Raw genomic sequence first — 19,409 nt, 5'->3', positions numbered from 1 at the left:
GCTAAGTGAAAGGGTCGATGGAGAGAGAAAGGGAGGATGGATGGATGACTAAAAGAGTGGATGGGTGGAAGGATTAGTAAGTGAAAGGATGGCTGGATTGGTGAAAGGGTAAATGGCTGAATAGGTGAGTGAATGGATGGATGGGATGAAGAGTGGATGGATAAGTGTACAGATGGATAGGGTGAAAGGGTGGATGGATGGATAATGGAGGATGAGTGAAAGGATGGATGAGGGGATGGATGAGTGAAATGATAGATGGAAGGATACATGATGGGTAGGTTTGCAAATGGTTGAATATGTTTGGAAATGGCTGGGCTTACTTATATACTATTGCGCGACCTCTGATGTGTCTGTAAAACGTACCTATTGTCCTGAAGTTTAGTCCTGAATTTTGACCTCCTATCCTGAATTTGTGTCCTGAATTTTGACCCTTTGTCCTGAATTTTTACACTCACCGTCCTGAATTTGGACCAATGCCAGTTGGTCACCCTACTTGTGCATTCAGAACTGATCATGCACACAACCAGAAGTGTCCCTGCTATTGTGATCATTGTGTTGATGAATGCCTTCACAATGTACATGATGCATTGAGGTCTGGCAGGTACGGCAGATGGGTATGACAGACATGTTAAGTCACATTAGATTTGTGGCTCTTGTAGCTCCATGTCTGCGCATGTCACTCGTTTAATCATTGTATCCACATTATTGTCACTTGGGTATTGTCACTGGAGAGGCCTGCCCTCTGTGTGTAGCTATTGGGCAGCCATGTAACCAGATGTGCCATGCAGCTTTCTGGCCATTGTTTTTTACCCATTACATCAATGATGTTTTGTGCTATGGCCATCTCATGATGCTTGTCATTGACCTATTGTTTTTAATCCTGAACTAGGAGGAGGCCAGATCTCCTACGTCAGGTGATTGTGCTTGAGGACATGGAGAATGAGGCAATCATCAGGAAATTCCGGTTGGACAGACCGACATTGAAGATCTTGTGTGATCTATTGGAGCCCCACCTGCAGCCTCGCCGTCACTATCCTACGGCATTCACACCCGCCCACAAGGTAATGGCAGCACTACACTTCTTTGCGACTGGTTCCTTCCAGGAGACCGTGGCTAACGCTGGGGGAATGTCGCAGCCCATGTTCAGCATGGTGCTGAGGGATGTACTCGAGGCCATGATGATCTATCGGAATCGCTACATCCATTTCCCCCGGGGACGTGAATTGGCTGCCGTTAAGGGGGACTTCTATCCACTTGGGCACATCCCACATGTAGTCGGTGCGATAGATTGCACCCATGTGGCTCTGGTGGCACCGCAGGCGACGGAGCACATTTTTCGAAACCGGAAACACTACCACTCCATGAATGTGCAGGTGGTGTGCCTTGCAGACATGACAATTTCACATGTGTGTGCTAAGTATCCCGGTTCCGCACATGACTCTTTCATCATGAGGAACAGCATGGTGCCACGGATGATGGAGAATCTGCATCCCGAACGTGCCTGGATTGTGGGTGAGTTACACAACTGCTATCGCGTGCTGTGTGTCACTGCCTTTACTGTGGCCGTACAACATTGCAATGTGTATTTTTTTTCCACAGGGGACTCAGCTTATCCCAGTAGGCCATGGCTGTTGAGCCCACTCCGTAATCCCCAGACACCTGCAGAGATCCGCTACAATGAGGCCCATGGCAGGACACGACGGGTAATTGAACGTACTTTTGGGCTGCTGAAGGCAAGGTTCCGGTGCCTTGACAGGACTGGAGGCGCACTTGCATACTCGCCTGGGAAGGTGTGCAAGATCGTTGTGGCATGCTGTATGCTACACAACCTGGCCATCCACAAGGGGGTCCCCCTGCTCCTGGATGACGGTGAGGAACCAAGGCCACAACCTGCTCAGGGACCTGAATCCAGTGATGAGGAGAGTGGAGAGGAGGAAGGAGTTGACCAACGGCAGCAGCTAATCCAACGCTACTTCACTTGAAGGTGTGTGACGAGTTACAACGTCTACATAGTGTAGTGTCTTAGCTTATCTTATGAATGGTTATGCGCAGATGTTCCCAATAGCCACATGTTCTGTCACCTATGTATGGGATTGTTGGAATGGACGTTACGTCCGGAGATGTATTATGGACGGCATTACAGCATTTCAGATAGACACTGTGTAGGGTACCTGTGATAATTAGGATATTTGTGGATCAGTGATCTGTGTGTGTTGCCACGATGAGACCAGTGACTGTAGTTCTGTTGTGTCTCCCTAGGTTCTCCAGCGTGTTCCTGCCCTGCATACTGTACATCATGTTTACATATCATGGACATAATCATCATTGTAAATTATGCACTAAAGAATTCACTACACAAAATCTGGATTGTAAGGTATTTTATTTACGGGGTGGACATGTGAATTGTGCGTGAATATTTACAGGAAGGTGGGGAATGAGCAGTGAGTTGACAGTCATGGTCGCTGAGATGCAAGAGTAGACACCACATGAATGTGGTGACCCAGTCCAACAGACAGGTGCCATTGCCAAGGCAATGTGGGGAAAGATAGTCCAAAAGAGTCAATGCAGTTGGGGAGAGGGTTGTCTTCAAGGCTGGCTCCGTGACTGGCGTGTGGCAGGTGCTTGGCTTCCAGAGACTCCCAGGCTCTTCTTTGGACGCCCCCTAGATCTTTTTGGCGGTGGGGGGCCTGCTGAATGGCCAGCGGCGTCAGAGGACTCGCCCCTCTCTGTTGGCGCAGGGGAGGTTGGTGGACTGGCATCCTGCTGCACAACAGGAGGGGATGTCGGTGATGGTTGGGACACAGGCCTGTCCCTCTGCAACGCCACTTGCTGGCCCATGAGGTCCACCATCTGTCCCATGTGGTTATTGATGGACCTCATCAGCAGGATGAGCTCCCTGAAAAATTCCTCCGACCGGCCACTTTGTCCCTGGACCTCTTGATAGGCATCCACAACTCTGGTGAAGTGGTCCAGGGATGGTGTCCACTCCGCCTGAGGTCTGGTGTTGGCCCTGGCCCTCCCACCTGCTCTGCTGCCACGAACCTCTTCCCTCGCCACTGGTGCGCCACGCACTGGCTCCCTGCCCTCCACAGTTGTTTGTGTGGGCTGGTCATCCCTAGGGACAGGGAGGGTGCGGGAGGTGGTACTGGTGGTCGTGGTGGTGTTGGTGGCAGTGGCTGGGGTGGTGGTTGCGGTGGAGGCAGAGGCTGTGACAGCAGGGGTCTGCTGCGTTGACGTTGCAGCAGAGGTGGTGGTGGGGAGGATGGGGGCCTGGGACCTCTGGGTGTGTGGAACACCGGATGTGCCGGGCTGGAGCTCATCGTCCATACTGTCCTGGGAGTCTGCATCTGTGAGTCCATGTGCCGGAGGTGGAGACTGGCTCTGCGGGTCGTTGGTGTTGTCCCCAGCAGCGAGTTCTTCATCACCTGTGGAGTAGATGGGGAGTGGTCAGTGTTTGTGTCATCTGTGTATCATCAGCTGTCTGTACACTAGTGCATTGTGCTGTCATCAGTTGTACAAATCATGGCAACATCGTGTTACATTACATAGTGGATAGTTAGATCATGGTGTCCTGAAGGTTGATTGTCTATGCATTATGTACAATAGTAAATCGATTAATACACACACACTTCATGAAGATAAACGGTAGTTACATACCTGTAAGGTGAGCGTGCAGGGTATAATGGCTGACACTTTCTCCTGGGTGGGGCAGGCCTCCATGCTGCTGGGCTGTGGGACAAGGGGCATGCTGGGAGTAGTGGTACAGGCCTCCCTCGCACCCACAAACACCCTCCAAGTGCAGATGGCTACCAACCTGTAAGTTTGTTTGTTAAACAGTGCAATGGCTGACACTTTCTCCTGGGTGGGGCAGGCCTCCATGCTGCTGGGCTGTGGGACAAGGGGCATGCTGGGAGTAGTGGTACAGGCCTCCCTCGCACCCACAAACACCCTCCAAGTGCAGATGGCTACCAACCTGTAAGTTTGTTTGTTAAACAGTGCAATGGCTGACACTTTCTCCTGGGTGGGGCAGGCCTCCATGCTGCTGGGCTGTGGGACAAGGGGCATGCTGGGAGTAGTGAGACAGGCCTCCCTCCCTCCCTCCCTCCCTCGCACCCACAAACACCCTCCAAGTGCAGATGGCTACCTACCTGTAAGTTTGTTTGTTACACAGTGCAATGGCTGACACTTTCTCCTGGGTGGGGCAGGCCTCCATGCTGCTGGGCTGTGGGACAAGGGGCATGCTGGGAGTAGTGGTACAGGCCTCCCTCGCACCCACAAACACCCTCCAAGTGCAGATGGCTACCAACCTGTAAGTTTGTTTGTTAAACAGTGCAATGGCTGACACTTTCTCCTGGGTGGGGCAGGCCTCCATGCTGCTGGGCTGTGGGACAAGGGGCATGCTGGGAGTAGTGAGACAGGCCTCCCTCCCTCCCTCCCTCCCTCGCACCCACAAACACCCTCCAAGTGCAGATGGCTACCTACCTGTAAGTTTGTTTGTTACACAGTGCAATGGCTGACACTTTCTCCTGGGTGGGGCAGGCCTCCATGCTGCTGGGCTGTGGGACAAGGGGCATGCTGGGAGTAGTGGTACAGGCCTCCCTCGCACCCACAAACACCCTCCAAGTGCAGATGGCTACCAACCTGTAAGTTTGTTTGTTAAACAGTGCAATGGCTGACACTTTCTCCTGGGTGGGGCAGGCCTCCATGCTGCTGGGCTGTGGGACAAGGGGGCATGCTGGGAGTAGTGAGACAGGCCTCCCTCCCTCCCTCCCTCCCTCGCACCCACAAACACCCTCCAAGTGCAGATGGCTTCCTACCTGTAAGTTTGTTTGTTACACAGTGCAATGGCTGACACTTTCTCCTGGGTGGGGCAGGCCTCCATGCTGCTGGGCTGTGGGACAAGGGGCATGCTGGGAGTAGTGGTACAGGCCTCCCTCGCACCCACAAACACCCTCCAAGTGCAGATGGCTACCAACCTGTAAGTTTGTTTGTTAAACAGTGCAATGGCTGACACTTTCTCCTGGGTGGGGCAGGCCTCCATGCTGCTGGGCTGTGGGACAAGGGGGCATGCTGGGAGTAGTGAGACAGGCCTCCCTCCCTCCCTCCCTCCCTCGCACCCACAAACACCCTCCAAGTGCAGATGGCTTCCTACCTGTAAGTTTGTTTGTTACACAGTGCAATGGCTGACACTTTCTCCTGGGTGGGGCAGGCCTCCATGCTGCTGGGCTGTGGGACAAGGGGCATGCTGGGAGTAGTGGTACAGGCCTCCCTCCCACCCACAAACACCCTCCAAGTGCAGATGGCTACCAACCTGTAAGTTTGTTTGTTAAACAGTGCAATGGCTGACACTTTCTCCTGGGTGGGGCAGGCCTCCATGCTGCTGGGCTGTGGGACAAGGGGGCATGCTGGGAGTAGTGAGACAGGCCTCCCTCCCTCCCTCCCTCCCTCGCACCCACAAACACCCTCCAAGTGCAGATGGCTACCTACCTGTAAGTTTGTTTGTTACACAGTGCAATGGCTGACACTTTCTCCTGGGTGGGGCAGGCCTCCATGATGCTGGGCTGTGGGACAGGGGCTATGGTGGGAGTTGTTGTACTGACATTCCGGCCCCATACAGGCCTCCTCAGCAGAATGGCTGGCTACATCTTGTTTAGGGATGGACAGTGTATTGGTGGTTGGGTATTGCAAGGAGGTAAAAGTCAATGTGGTTGTCTGTACTTACCAGCCTCCACTCCCCCGGCTACTCCTGTGTAACTCTCAGGTAGCAGGATACCAAGCACCTTCTCCTCCCATGGTGTGAATGTCTTCATTGGGAGGGGAGGGCCACTGCCAGTCAAGTTTGCCACAGTCCAGTTCTTGCTCCTCTTCTCCTTGACAACCCTCTTGAGATCATGCCACCGCTTCATGATCTCCTTCTTGGATCTTGGGGTGTCCCCAACTGCATTAACCCTTTGGACAATCCTTTGCCACATTTGTGCCCTGGTGGCTAATGGTGTCTGTTGGACTAGGTTCCCAAATAGTTGTGGTTCTACTCTCACAATCTCGTTGACCATGACTGTCAACTCACTCTCTGTGAATTTGGGCATTTTTTGTGAGGTCATGGTGTGGGGGTGTTGAGGTGTTTGTGGGTGCAGGGGTGTGTGGGTGCAAGGGTGTGGTGATGAGGTGTGTTCTGTGCTGGGGGTTTGATTGTGATGGTGTGATGGTGGTGTTGATGGTGGTGGTGGGTGTTGTGTGCGATTTTGCCTCTCTCAGATGTGGTGTGTGGCCTTCTGTTCTGGGAAGATGCAAAGGATTGTGGTGAGTGGAGGGTGTGGATTTGTACTCAGCTGTGTGGGTGTGTCCAATTGGATAGTGGTTGTCAGGTGTGTAGTGGGTGTGGTTATGTAGTATTGTGTATTTCTTTGCCATTTCTGTATCTGTGTGTGTGTGTTGTATGTATTTGTTGCTGGGCTACTTTGTTTATGCAGTATTTTGCATCGCTGCGGTGCTTTGACATCGACCGCGATGGATTTCGTGTTCGTCCGCTGCGGTGACTTTGCTGGTGCTTGTCCGTCATTTCTCCCATGCAATCCTGCCTTCGACCGCGGCGGTCGGTGCCTGCCGGTCCGCCCGCGCCACCCTCGGGGATATCGTAATTTCCTGTGCGGTGTCTCCGCTTTCCCTGTGGGCGGTGTTGTATTTCCAGCTGCTTTTCCGACCGCCGCGGTCGGAGTTTTGTCATCACCGCACACGTCGGGCGGTTTCATTTTCACCGCTACCGCCGCGGTCGGTCTCTAGTGGCGGTCGATCCTAATTTGTCTGCCGGTTGCACCGCCTCCATGGCGGGCGGTTGTTTCCCGCATCCATGGCGGGCGGGGTGGTTTTCCGCCCGCTATCCTAATGGGGCCCTATATGTCTACCCTGGACCTCTACTACACACCCGCGAAACTAGCCAAATGGAAGGCCACGAAGGGTATTAATTGTAGCCGTTGTGGAATCCTAGCAGCGGACTCATGCCATATGTTTTACAGTTGTCTCAAATTGGCGTTATATATAGATAAGATTAAAAAAAATTTGACTAACTTGCTCAATGTCAATATTAAGCTATGCCCTTCTTTGAAAATTTTTGGTATTTATTTTCCTTCTGAAAACCTATCTGCTGATCAGGAATATTTTCTGTTTATTGGAATGGCTGTATATCGTTTCTGCTTTACTTCTAGATGGGCTGGATATAGATCCGCCTACATTTGAACAATGGCTGGGAAAGTTGCTAAATATTTATAGAATGGACAAAGCAGTTTATAAACTGAAGGGACAGAAAAAGAAGATCTTCGCTAGGAATTTATGGTCCCCTATTTAAAATTGGATTTAAACCTAATAATTACTGTTTACTGCAATGATATTTTTTTATGCCTATAATGTACTAGAAATTATGTGAATGATGGTTGCTGATCAGATGCTGCTTTGTTCTTGTATGTTTTATGCCTCTGCCATAAAATAAAAAAATTAAAAAAAATTAAAAAAAACCACTACTCGAAATAACCCTTTTTTAAATCCTTTTCTTAATAAAATACTCCAAATGCAATCCAAAAAGATGTATTGTGAAACACATGTTACATTTTTGAAAAAGTCATACATTCCTTATATATGCAATACAATTTTTTTAAATTACTTTAAACAATTACAATTACATATTTATTACTAATAACAGGTGACCCGACCATGGCATACTCTAGCTACTTGATCAGCGACATGCTAAAAGAGTGACATAAACTTTTAAAATAACCTGTACAACTCCTCCCTATTCTCTCCTTACAATATATATACAGTATAAGTTCAAACTATTTAAAAGTAAAATAATAAATGTTTCCTACCTGAGCGCAGATCTGCTTGCTGCTGCATTCTCCATCGACGCTCTCCAAAATGGCCGCGTCCATGCACGTCAACACGTCTACGTCATCTTAAGCAACAAAGACAGAAAACGGACAATTTATATATATAATATATATTATCATTTTTATAAAAATGTATTAAAATGTGAAATAAACATATTTGCAAAATATACAAATTATTAAAAATAAATATAAATTATTCTTTTTTTTCTAAAATATTTTCTAAATAAATATTATGAAATACAATCTTGCATTCCTTATTTTTTAATATTAATAAATGTTTATTTAACTTATCAAATCTAGCTTTTGTTTCAAATATTATTGATATAATGTACTTACCTCTATTCTTGATCCATTTGCTTCTGATCTGACCCGCATCTTGCTTGAAATGAACTTGAAAAATAGTTCCGCTCCAAACATACAGGTGGCTATGGAAATAAATAAAGGACAATTGATCTAATTGATGTCAATGAAAAAGCGTGGGAAAATATCTTACTTTTTACATTTTTATTTATTTTTCAATTCTAATCTTACTAAATAAAATTAAAAAATACATTAACTTCTTTTTTCTAATTTTTTTAAAATTTAAATATAATTTTAAATTAATAATCTATATTTTTTAAATTTTAAAAAAACATTCAAACTAAATTTATTCATTTTTTTTAAAGTAAAAACAACAATATTCAATAATATAATTCTAATTTTTTTAAAATTATATTACATTTTTTATTCTTTTTTATATTTATTAAAAATCTTTTTTAAATAATCATTAATAATTTAAACATTGTAATGAGTATATTATATGTTTTTTTAATTTAAAAAATACTTACTTTTTATTGAGTATTAACTTAACATTTTTATTTAAACGTACATTTTTTATTTTAAATGAATAATATATCCCAAAACAATCCTACATTTTTAGAGTGTATTAATTATACCAAAATATAAATTTTAATACTTTTTTTAAAAAAAGAGAATTAATTTACAGTTAATTTAGTAAATTGAAAAATTAAAACTACTACATTAACATAAAAATAAATTTAAAAAACTTTAAAAAATAATATAATAGTTTTTTTAAAAAAAGAGAATTAATTTACAATTAATTTAGTAATTTGAAAAATTAAAACTACTACATTAACATAAAAATAAATTTAAAAAACTTTAAAAAAATAATATAATATTTTTTTAAATTGTTTATTTCAAATAATTAATATATCCAAAAAAATCCTACATGTTTTAGTCTATCAATTACACAAAATATAAATTTTAATATATATTTTTTTAAATGTATAATCAATTTATAATTAATTTAGTAATTTAAAAAATGAAAGCTACTACATAAAAATAAAAATAAATTAAAAAACTTTAAAGAAATATTACTTACGTTGTAATAACTTGCGTTGTAATAGCATCTGTGTTGTAATAGCTGTAATAGCATGCAATATAATAGCATGCGTTGTAAAAGCACTTTCGTTGTAATGGATTTGTTGTAAAGGGTCTGTGTTGTAAAAGTTGCGTTGTAATGGATGTTCCCCCCCATAAAGAGATTCACTCCACATACATTCTTAACCTCATATACCTACTAAATCAACTATTTACTCATCTTTGGGCAGTCACACACCTCCCACCCAACCACACACACATTCATTTACTATCGCATACAAATACTCACTTAACTAATTAATAACTAATATAGACTTTCACATAGCTAGTAACCAACTTATGTAGTAGTTTTTACAACAAGAGATAGAGTGATACAGGCATTCACACAGTTTAATCACTATCCCATATATTTAGTGAGACACTTTAAATTCGCTAATTAGGCAGTCAATAACATTGCTACTAAATACTCCATTCAGACACTTATACATTCACTCAGTCTTAAAGGCAGATTTATATATATATATATAATACTTATTTAAATATCGAAGCAAACCACATTTACTGGATGATGTCATCAGTGATGTCATCGGTGATGTCATTTGAGATGTCATCAGTGATGTCATCAGTGATGTCACCGACCATGTCATGAATGATGTAATATGTGACATCATCAGCAGTGGATTGCGGAAGCACGAGTTATAGTTTGTACAACTAACTATAGCGCGGGAATTTCAATGGTTTTGTACGAGTGAAATGTCCAACTAACTATAACACCCCTAAAACCTATGTTTTTTTCAGTGAATTGCTAAAGGGAAACTGACAGCGTCTAGCAACTTTTTTTGGACTATGTCAGTGGCCCGCTCTGGCCATGAGGTAAACCCCGCTGCTGACTGGGCAGGTCCGTGTGCAATAGACCCAGAAGCACATAATGGAACAACGTGCCAGTTCGAAGAGACATAAGGAAAGCGGCAGGAATATGGTATACCGAACAGCAGCCTGACGGAAATGTATTCATGAATGAAGGGAAACTGACGGCGTCTACTAAAGACTGTATACTTACCTGTACTACACTTACCAACAAGCATAGCGCCGACACGCCCCTGTGGGGGCAGTCTTATGGTTTAAATACCGGATTGAAGTGAATACGCTGTTCTTCTCTCACTTTAGCCAAGCCAGTGAACAAGGGAAAGTCATCCCGGAATGCGTGTGGCACAGTGGCGAAAATTATGCTGGGAGGTCTGTGTTTAGGCCTGTTGCTGTCTATCGAATAAAAAAGGCTAAGGACAAGCGTTGTGAGTTGTTTCCTCAAGCATCGAGCAACTTTTTTTGGACTATGTCAGTGGCCCGCTCTGGCCACGAGGTAAACCCCGCTGCTGACTGGGCAGGTCCGTGTGCAATAGACCCAGAAGCACATAATGGAACAACGTGCCAGTTCGAAGAGACATAAGAAAAGCGGCATAGCGCGGACATGCCCCTGTGGGGGTAGTCTTATGGTTTAAATACCGGATTGAAGTGAATACGCTGTTCTTCTCTCACTTTAGCCAAGCCAGTGAACAAGGGAAAGTCATCCCGGAACGCGTGTGGCACAGTGGCGAAAATTATGCTGGGAGGTCTTTGTTTAAGCCTGTTGCTGTCTATCGAATAAAAAAGGCTAAGGACAAGCGTTGTGAGTGGTTTCCTCAAGCATCGAGCAACTTTTTTTGGAATATATATATATATATATATATATATATATATATATATATATATATATATCCAACATTGAGTTGCCTGCTGTAAGAAAGACCCATCACAGGTAAGTTCAGTTTCAGACGTATTTTATTTTTGGAGGGCATACAATATTCAAGCGGCTGTCAGTGCCTCGCATAAGTAGAATGTCCTTCCCAACGCGTTTCGGAGAACACACCTTTTTAAATTACGTTTCTCCCGCCCTGGTGGGCGTGGCCACTCCCATGGCCTGCTGGTCTTTGGAGTTCAGTCTTTACTTCCCCAGTGGTGCGCAGTGTTCTCGCTCTCAAATAAACAAAGTTCAAAGACCCAAGTGGGTTGCTCCGCACTGAAGAGACTTGTCATGCCTTTACAGTTATTATTAAGTAAGTATATATATTTTGCAATATATGTATTTGTGCAATAATTTTTTTATTACATTATGTTTATTAATTATGAATTTACAATATTATAAAGTAATATTAACTATGTTCATCACATTTATAAGTATTAGTTAATTTATTGTACATCATTTTTAAATTAAAAAATTTTTTTTTTTTTTATTACGATAGTTTTGACATTCGATATTTTTTCCGATATTTTTGTTCTTACCTTTTTGGAGATAGGATGTCGATATTGTTGACATCGATAATTTTGTTGCGATATTTTTGTATGTCGATATTTTTAGTATCAACATTTTGTCAGACATTTGTCTGAGGCACCTGCTGTACTAGTCTTTTGTTCTCAGCAGAGTGTTGAAGTGATAATCTGCAAAAACAATGGCAGGTATTCTGTGAAAACTCTGGCCAAGGTTCAAATATTGTGGAAATGGCCAACTGTAATACTTTTACCGTCCAGTCATTTCCATAAAAGTTTCTCACATTCTTAACTCAGGCCAAGGATTAATCCCTCCTCATCATGTGTGGCCAAGAATATGCAACACTTTCTCTCGAAGGGCATGACAATTCACATTATTAACATGTATATGTCGAGAAAGGGCTCAACAGGGGCTGGACTGTTCCTATTGGAGCCTGGTCAAGCCTGATTTGCAAAGGCCAAACTGAGGAGCCATGTTGCATAACAACAGAGGACTGGGATATAGCCTCAAATAATTACCAGTGGCTGAGATTAATCCAAGTATACCATCCATCAAGTTTTTGTATAATCCATAAAAGTTATACAAGTGTCTAACAGCGAAAGTTAAACAATATTTCAAAATGTGTATAATTTATCAAACCACAAGTTCCCCTTTTTTGTAAATCTGTCCTCAAATCTATGTGAAAAAATCAATAGGAAATATTTCCTTTCCTATCTGGTTGCACAAAAATATTTTTCAAAACCCTCAGTTTTCTAATTCGTAAAAACATGACCGACTAGTGAGTGATCCTCACGCTGCTGTCGTTATTCACAAAAACACATCTGGGCCTACAATATCTCAGCTGCCCTGGTTGCTCAAGGCTAAGGTGGGTCACATTTGGATGTTTAGATTTCTCAAGGCTCACCTTGCAACTTCGACCTCTCTTTCCGGACATATATCTGTCACCCTTCACATTTGCAGATTAACCAGTCGCGCTCATTTACATTTATTTCAGGGGAGCAGGCACCCTGGCCGGAAGGCACGTTTAGCTGTCTGCCACTCCCATGATTTCCCGGCACAGTAGACCCCCTCCCTTTTACTTCAGCTGAAGCATTTCAATGGTCAGAATTCACCGTCCTGGGTCGGTTCTTTTCCCTTTTCAAGTAGGGGAACTGTTTTTCTAAAATTAAGGAGTATGGGGGCGTTGTGCCCCTCATATTCCCATCATCCCCCCCAGCCCAAAAGTCGGTTCATGTAATAAAAAGGCCAGTGAGCGGAAAGGTCGAAAGGTTACATTTGTAAGTCGATGTATTTGCTGTATTCCGACATGACCCCTTAGTCACGGAGAGGGCTGTCACCTGTTTCCTTGTGAGCTGGCATTTCCAGCGTTCCTTGGCATCCTACCCTCCTGCCTCCCTTATGAAAGGCTTCCTTTCCAGCTGCTTTACACAGTCGCTCCCATAGAATGGGGGTCTGAAATGCAACTCTACAGATGAATAAACAAAATAATCCAAAATTCAGTCGACGCTGACACTGTGGTATATGTTTTGTATGAAGTGAGAAATGTCAGCTGTTGCTGCATTTAAAAGGTGAAAACATTTAACGACCTGACCTTCAACCTTTAAGATAGCAGTTCATAACCTATGCCCGGGTTGAGTGCCAAGTGGCCCAGACGCCTCTAAGTGGCGTAAAGCTGTCTAATTAGAAACGTCAACTCACTTTACCGCGCAAAGATGTGTAGAGTAGAAAGATGACCCTTGTGCAGCCCCGAAGCCAGTTTGCGCAGTGAAGGGTCCATGCACTTTTTTTTTGTATTCAAGGGGAGTTTGTCTGGTGCAAAACAGTGGAAACTCCCCATTGATTTGATGAAAAGCCTGATCATCTAAGATCGTGTGATCGGGAAACATCCTTTACGACGCAACTTTTACAACGCAGTACCTTTACAACACAGGTTTTTCAACGCAAGTCATTACAACGAATTGCGCTGGGGGGCTCTCTAGGATAGGTAATAGTTTAATTTGCTATCCAACACCTTCCCTACTATCCACGGGGACTGGAGTTGGAATAGTAAATTAAACTATTCACTGTCCAGCACCCCCCAACACAAGTCGTTGTAACGACTTGCGTTGAAAAATCTGCGTTGTAAAGGCATGCGTGGTAAAAGCATGCGTTGTAACAACATACATCCGTGTGATCCGGGTTTGCATCAGAATCTAATGTCAAATTAAATAATGTTAAATCGAGGGGGTGTTTGTGTAGGATATATTTGCGTTACATGTAGGCTTTGCACAAAAGGACACACCTAACTCCTTTGCCCTTCCTCATTTGCAAATTAGCTTGCCTTTGTAATATGATGCAAAGCTGCGTGGTGCACTAAATTGCCTTATTTGTGTGAATGCGGCTGAAGACATCATCAGCAAGTGACTCTGCAAATCTGGCACTGTGCAGTTTTCCACTGTTTGCGCAATGCAACACTACTTATTTTCAATCAGCTGCGAAATTTTTGGTTAACCTGTAGATTACCTGGCTGCGGGCGTTTGAGATCATTTGGTTGAACCCAAAGCACATTTTGTGTTCAGTTGCTATAAATGAAGTGTATATTTGCAGAGACCTACACCTTGCATCCTGTCCTAATAAGGCAAGTTGCATTATGCGGTGCTTCCTATTATCCACCAAAACACGTATGGACCTAGATTACAGTTGTATAAACAGTACAGTTGAGATTATGTACAAAAAAGGTTTGCAATCTTAAAAACTGTGCTGATCAAATTTACATACTTTGCAATTTCAAAATCTCGATCTGCAGTGTACTAACGTGGCTTTGCGAGCTACAAAAGTCTTTGCAAGTTGCAATGTGATATCTTACTACACTTTGTAAATCACAAGGCAACTGGGGTGGTGTCAGACATGGTATAAGTGTATTTCCCGGGGGTAGATTGGTCACTACCCACTCAGCGTCGGGGTTGATCACTCGATAACCACACTGCCTTCTCCACAATAGTTCCCCCATGTTCTGCGTGCAGCTGTAAATAAAATTGTAAGGCACGGCTACCACATAGCTAAGTGCCAGACTCCGAGCCACTAACTAGGGGGCCGATTCACAGAACTAATCTGAGACAAATCCTAAATTTAATACTTTTGGTATTCACAGAATTCATTTAGTAGTAGTAAAGTTAGATTCCTAACTTTACTACCACTAAACTGAGACAAAATCCTAACTTAACGACTTTCGGTATTCATAAAAGTCATTTAGTAGTAGTAAAGATAGGATTCCTAACTTTACTACTACTAAACTGAGACAAAATCCTAACTTTATGACTTTCTGTAGTCACAAAAGGGATTTAGTAGTAGTAAAGTTAGGAATTCTAACTTTACTACAACTATGTGCATTCTGTGAATACCAAAAGTAGTAAGTTTAGGATTTTGTCTCAGATTAGTTCTGTTAATCGGCCCCTCTATGTCCAGGGTATTATTTCACACAAGACATCCTTAGTAGGCCACATGCTTCGCCCCGAACCCACCCGGCGGTGAATTCACAACTCAAGCTCCACATTTGCGACAAAGCCGGAGCTTATCCCATGCCTTTACAACTCATTTGTCCTCCTGTCACAGTGATTCATCCTCATGGCACCCTCCCGCTGCCTGCCCACAACAGAGAGAAACCATGTGCTGCGCTACTCAGCACATGTGTGGCCAGGCGTGCCACATTTGACACTGACATTCGCATCAAGTTACTGGTTGAGCCTACTGTCAGTGGCCCGGGTCACATGAGCATACTGAGTGGACCTCCGGATCATGCCACATACCACCAGACCTCTCTCGGTCTGCCTCATTTCATGCTGCCACCCCCAGATCGCAGCAGGCTGGACCGGTGCCCCCCCACAAACCAAGTAGAACTCTCCATCAGACAGTAGGTGGGGTCGCTATAAACTTTGTTTGACTGGCTGCCCTGAGGTCAGTGTGCGTAAACACTGCAACACATGTCCCCCTCAGGCACCACCTTTGCAGGGTGGCACATGCCAAATATTTCCTTGAATCCTGTTAGACCGCATAGACAATTTCCGTCCCTGGGCCAGCAGCTGTTTTTGCACTCTCAGCGAAGGTAGTGCTCATGCTGCGTGGTGTGTAACCTCCATGTATGCAAGTTGCAGGAGGTTCAACACTGATACCACGCCAACATGTCTGCTGTCCCCACCACAGAACCATTTGTCGTTGAGGGCACACCCTCATCACAAGTGCCAAAGTGGAGATATTGGGTGGAATGCCTCCAATTCTACTTTGAAGGCACAGACACATAGTAGCAAAATGCTGTTGGTTCTCCTGCTGCACTTGGGAGGCAAAGACATTCACAAAACATCTGAAACCCTCACAGAAGCTAAGATCCACGCAACCCTTGATGCAGTTCTAAATGTGCACTTTGAGAAAATGGCGTGAAGGGACTATGAGAGATTAATCTTCCAGCAAGCCCGCCAAGAACAGGAAGAGTTGCTCAATACCTTTCATGGCCAGCTCAATGAACTTGCAAGCATCTGCAGATTCCATAGTGAACAAGAGGAAATTAGATGCCAGATAAGTAAAGCCTGTGGGTCTTCCAAGTGAGAGAAACAATACTACAAGAATTAGTCAAGTCACTGCAAGACAATCTTATGCTAGGAAGAGCAAAAGAGCTCTCGAAGGCTCATGCGTCACACACGGAGGCGGCTCTCCACTCAATTATTAAAGCAGAGCCAGTCAATACAATCCAACAACAATGCAGCATCATGCCTCCAAGGAGACCAGCTGATGTAAAGAGAACCTGTGAATATTGCGGTGGACAATCTCACAAGCCAAATGCCTGTCCAGAAAAAGGCTGGAACTGCACAGCATGAGGCAAGTGCAACCATTGTGGCAAAGTTTCCAGGTCTTTTAAACACAAACTTGTAAAAGAAACAGTCCCAGCTGTAACTAATACCACGAGCGGGACAGAGGATATGGACGATAATGATGTTGCTGAACACACAGTGCATGCCGCCTTTGCCCTTGGAACCACCAACTTCTGTTTAAACAACAAGGGTAAAGTCGGCAACAATTAAAGTCGGCTATGGACCTTGGGAGTCAATTATGTATCACAACAGTGGTCACTAGTGAAAAGCAAAAAAATGAACATGGGAGTAATAAATACAGACCCTATCGGTGCTGTATTGGTAAGAACTTATCCAGCCAGACAGAGGTTCAATGTTTTAATTTAGAGACCATTTTTTGGATTCAGCACAAAAGGATACTGAAAGTGCAACACAAGCCTGTGTCCTACTACAAAGACTTTAGGACATACAGTTTGGGAAACATAAAAGGGGGGGCTTCAGGCAATTCTCACGGTTTGTTTTCTAAACAAGTAGGTAATTAAGCAAACAAATCGCAAGGAACGACTCTGCACAAACAAATAATGACATCAAAAGTGTATGTATGAGAAGTTTTAGATGTCAACGACGTTTCGATCCTAGAGAGCAATACAGGGATCATCTTCAGGACATTAAATATACATGACTGTGATTAGGTGCTGAGAGAAGTGGTAGCCGATGCTACAGGGGTGGACCGCCACTCGTGGGTGACCGGGAGCGTTAGACCAGTAGGGCAGTTGCGTGCAATGGCAAGGAGGATGGTAAAAGCCATAAGTGATTGGGAGGCAGGGACTTTTGCCAGTGGAGGACGGTGGGTTAGCCTCTACGGGGGGATATGTCCGGAACCGGTTTCTTATGGTTGCCAGATTTGTATGGGCGAGTGATAATCGTCCCAAGCGAGGGAGCCACAACCGTGTGCTCGTGGCGGCGGGATCGCCTTGGGCCGGGATAAGGGCGTATTACTGCGGGGGTCTGCTTGTATAACACGCAGTAGTACTCCTTTATCCCGGCCCAAGGCGATCCCGCCGCTACGATGTAAGTATCAGCACCACCATCCAAAAGGCTGATGAGGGGCACGGCATGTCCGTAAGCGGCCTCACTGTGGAAACACTGAACTTGATATTGTTCACTTCTGGTGTACAAGTAGAAGAACTGTCCAACTGTGAAAGAATTTGAGAGCATATTCGAAGGGAGTGTGTAATATGTTGGTTCCATTTGTAGAGGTGACACAGCAGACGTAGCAGAGAGATGTCGTTAGGATATTTATTCAGTTCTAAACATCCATAGTAACAGTTATAGCAGCCCCACCAGGAGCAGCCTGCTCAGCCCATCTTCCTAACTGTCTCACCCACACAAGGCACCCAAGCATTCCACTCATCTCAACATCCCACACAGAACACTCACACTGGCTGAGCAGCTAGTTACAAAGTGAAGGGAAGCACTATAAATATAACATGAAGATACTACAGATTGGCTGTCTAAAAACTAAGGTTGTGCGGCTGCACAATGATAACTCCATACAGCCAATGGCGTTACAGCACTGGCGCATTGTGTTTCACCTCAGGCCAAAGTAGAAGAGGATCTAGACAAGCTGGAATGCACCGGGATCATCCAGATGGTTACAGGCCCCACGTCTTGGGTATAACCAATAGTGGTAGAGAAAAAGCAGAAGCAACCAGAAGAAGTTTACATGAGACATGAGACTCCCAAACGTTGCCGTCAAGAGAGAATGCCATTTGACTTCCACAGTCCATAACATCATTGCGGAGCTCAACTGTGCACAATAGTTTTTAAAGGTAGATCTATACTCCAGCTGCCATCAGTTGCCCCTACACCAGGACTCGAGATACATAACTATGATCTCCACCCACGTTGGCCTCTGATGCTACCAGTTACTCAATTTTGGAATATAAAGTGCTGCTGAGGTAATCCAGCATACCATCTGAGAACTGCTGGTAGGGCTCATTGGCGTCATCAATGTCAGTGAGGATATTTTGTTCTTTCCCAAGTTCAACCGAGAACACCATGAGTGTCTGCGAGGGGTATTCCAAAGAAATTGTGACTCTGGGCTCACACTTCACAAAGAAAAGTGTTAGATCAGCTTCTTCAGCTACAAGTTCTCAGCCAAGGAAGTAGCACCAGATCTGTAAGAGACATTCAAGAGACCTGTGTCCCAACCAAAAAGTAGGAAGTGAGGAGTTTCTTAGGTATGGTAAAAAATTGTGGCCAGTTTATAACTGACCTTGCGGACCTCATACAACCCCTCAGAGATCTAACAAAGGCAGCAATCCCATGGACCTGGGACATGGCACAGGAATAACTGTTCCAAAAGACAAAAAAGGCCATCTCAGCAGACACCACTCTTTTGTACTTTGACCACTCAAAGCCAACCACCATTGCTACTTACACCAACCCAAAAGGGCTAGAAGACATCCTCACACAGAAAAGGACCCAGGGAGACTGGCTCTGGTGGCCTACGCAAGTCAATCACTCACAGACACAGCGAGGCCATCACCATTCAATGGGACTGTCTGTATTTTCATCTGTACATTTACAGATACCCCTTTATGGTAACCACTGACCACAAGCCACTCATACCTCTGTTCCACAGCTCTGCATCCAAACCCCCACTTTGCATCAAGAAGTGGATGCTTCAATTATAGGAATACAACTGCTGGATGGAGTACTGAGGCTGTGCCAACAAATTAGCGGACTACCTGTCCTGACACCTGCAGGCTGCCACTCTGAAGAAAGCTGAGGATGCAAAGAAGAGTGAAGAATATGTCACGTACATTATGGAGAGTTCAAGCCCACTACAGCTGTCTCTTGCTGCCATCTGTGCTGCAACAAAATCTGATGAATGTTTACAGCTAGCCATTGTGGCGATCCAGTCAGGGAGATGGCACTCGCTCAAAGAACACCGGTAACACAGAACCTCAGAAGCTAAAAAGCCTTTGAACTCAAATTCAATGTGCGTCATGAGTGCATGAC

Source organism: Lissotriton vulgaris, chromosome 10 (genome assembly GCF_964263255.1).
Source record: "Lissotriton vulgaris chromosome 10, aLisVul1.2, whole genome shotgun sequence".
In the NCBI taxonomy this organism is placed as follows: domain Eukaryota; kingdom Metazoa; phylum Chordata; class Amphibia; order Caudata; family Salamandridae; genus Lissotriton; species Lissotriton vulgaris.
Note: the sequence above shows the minus strand (reverse complement) of the source record.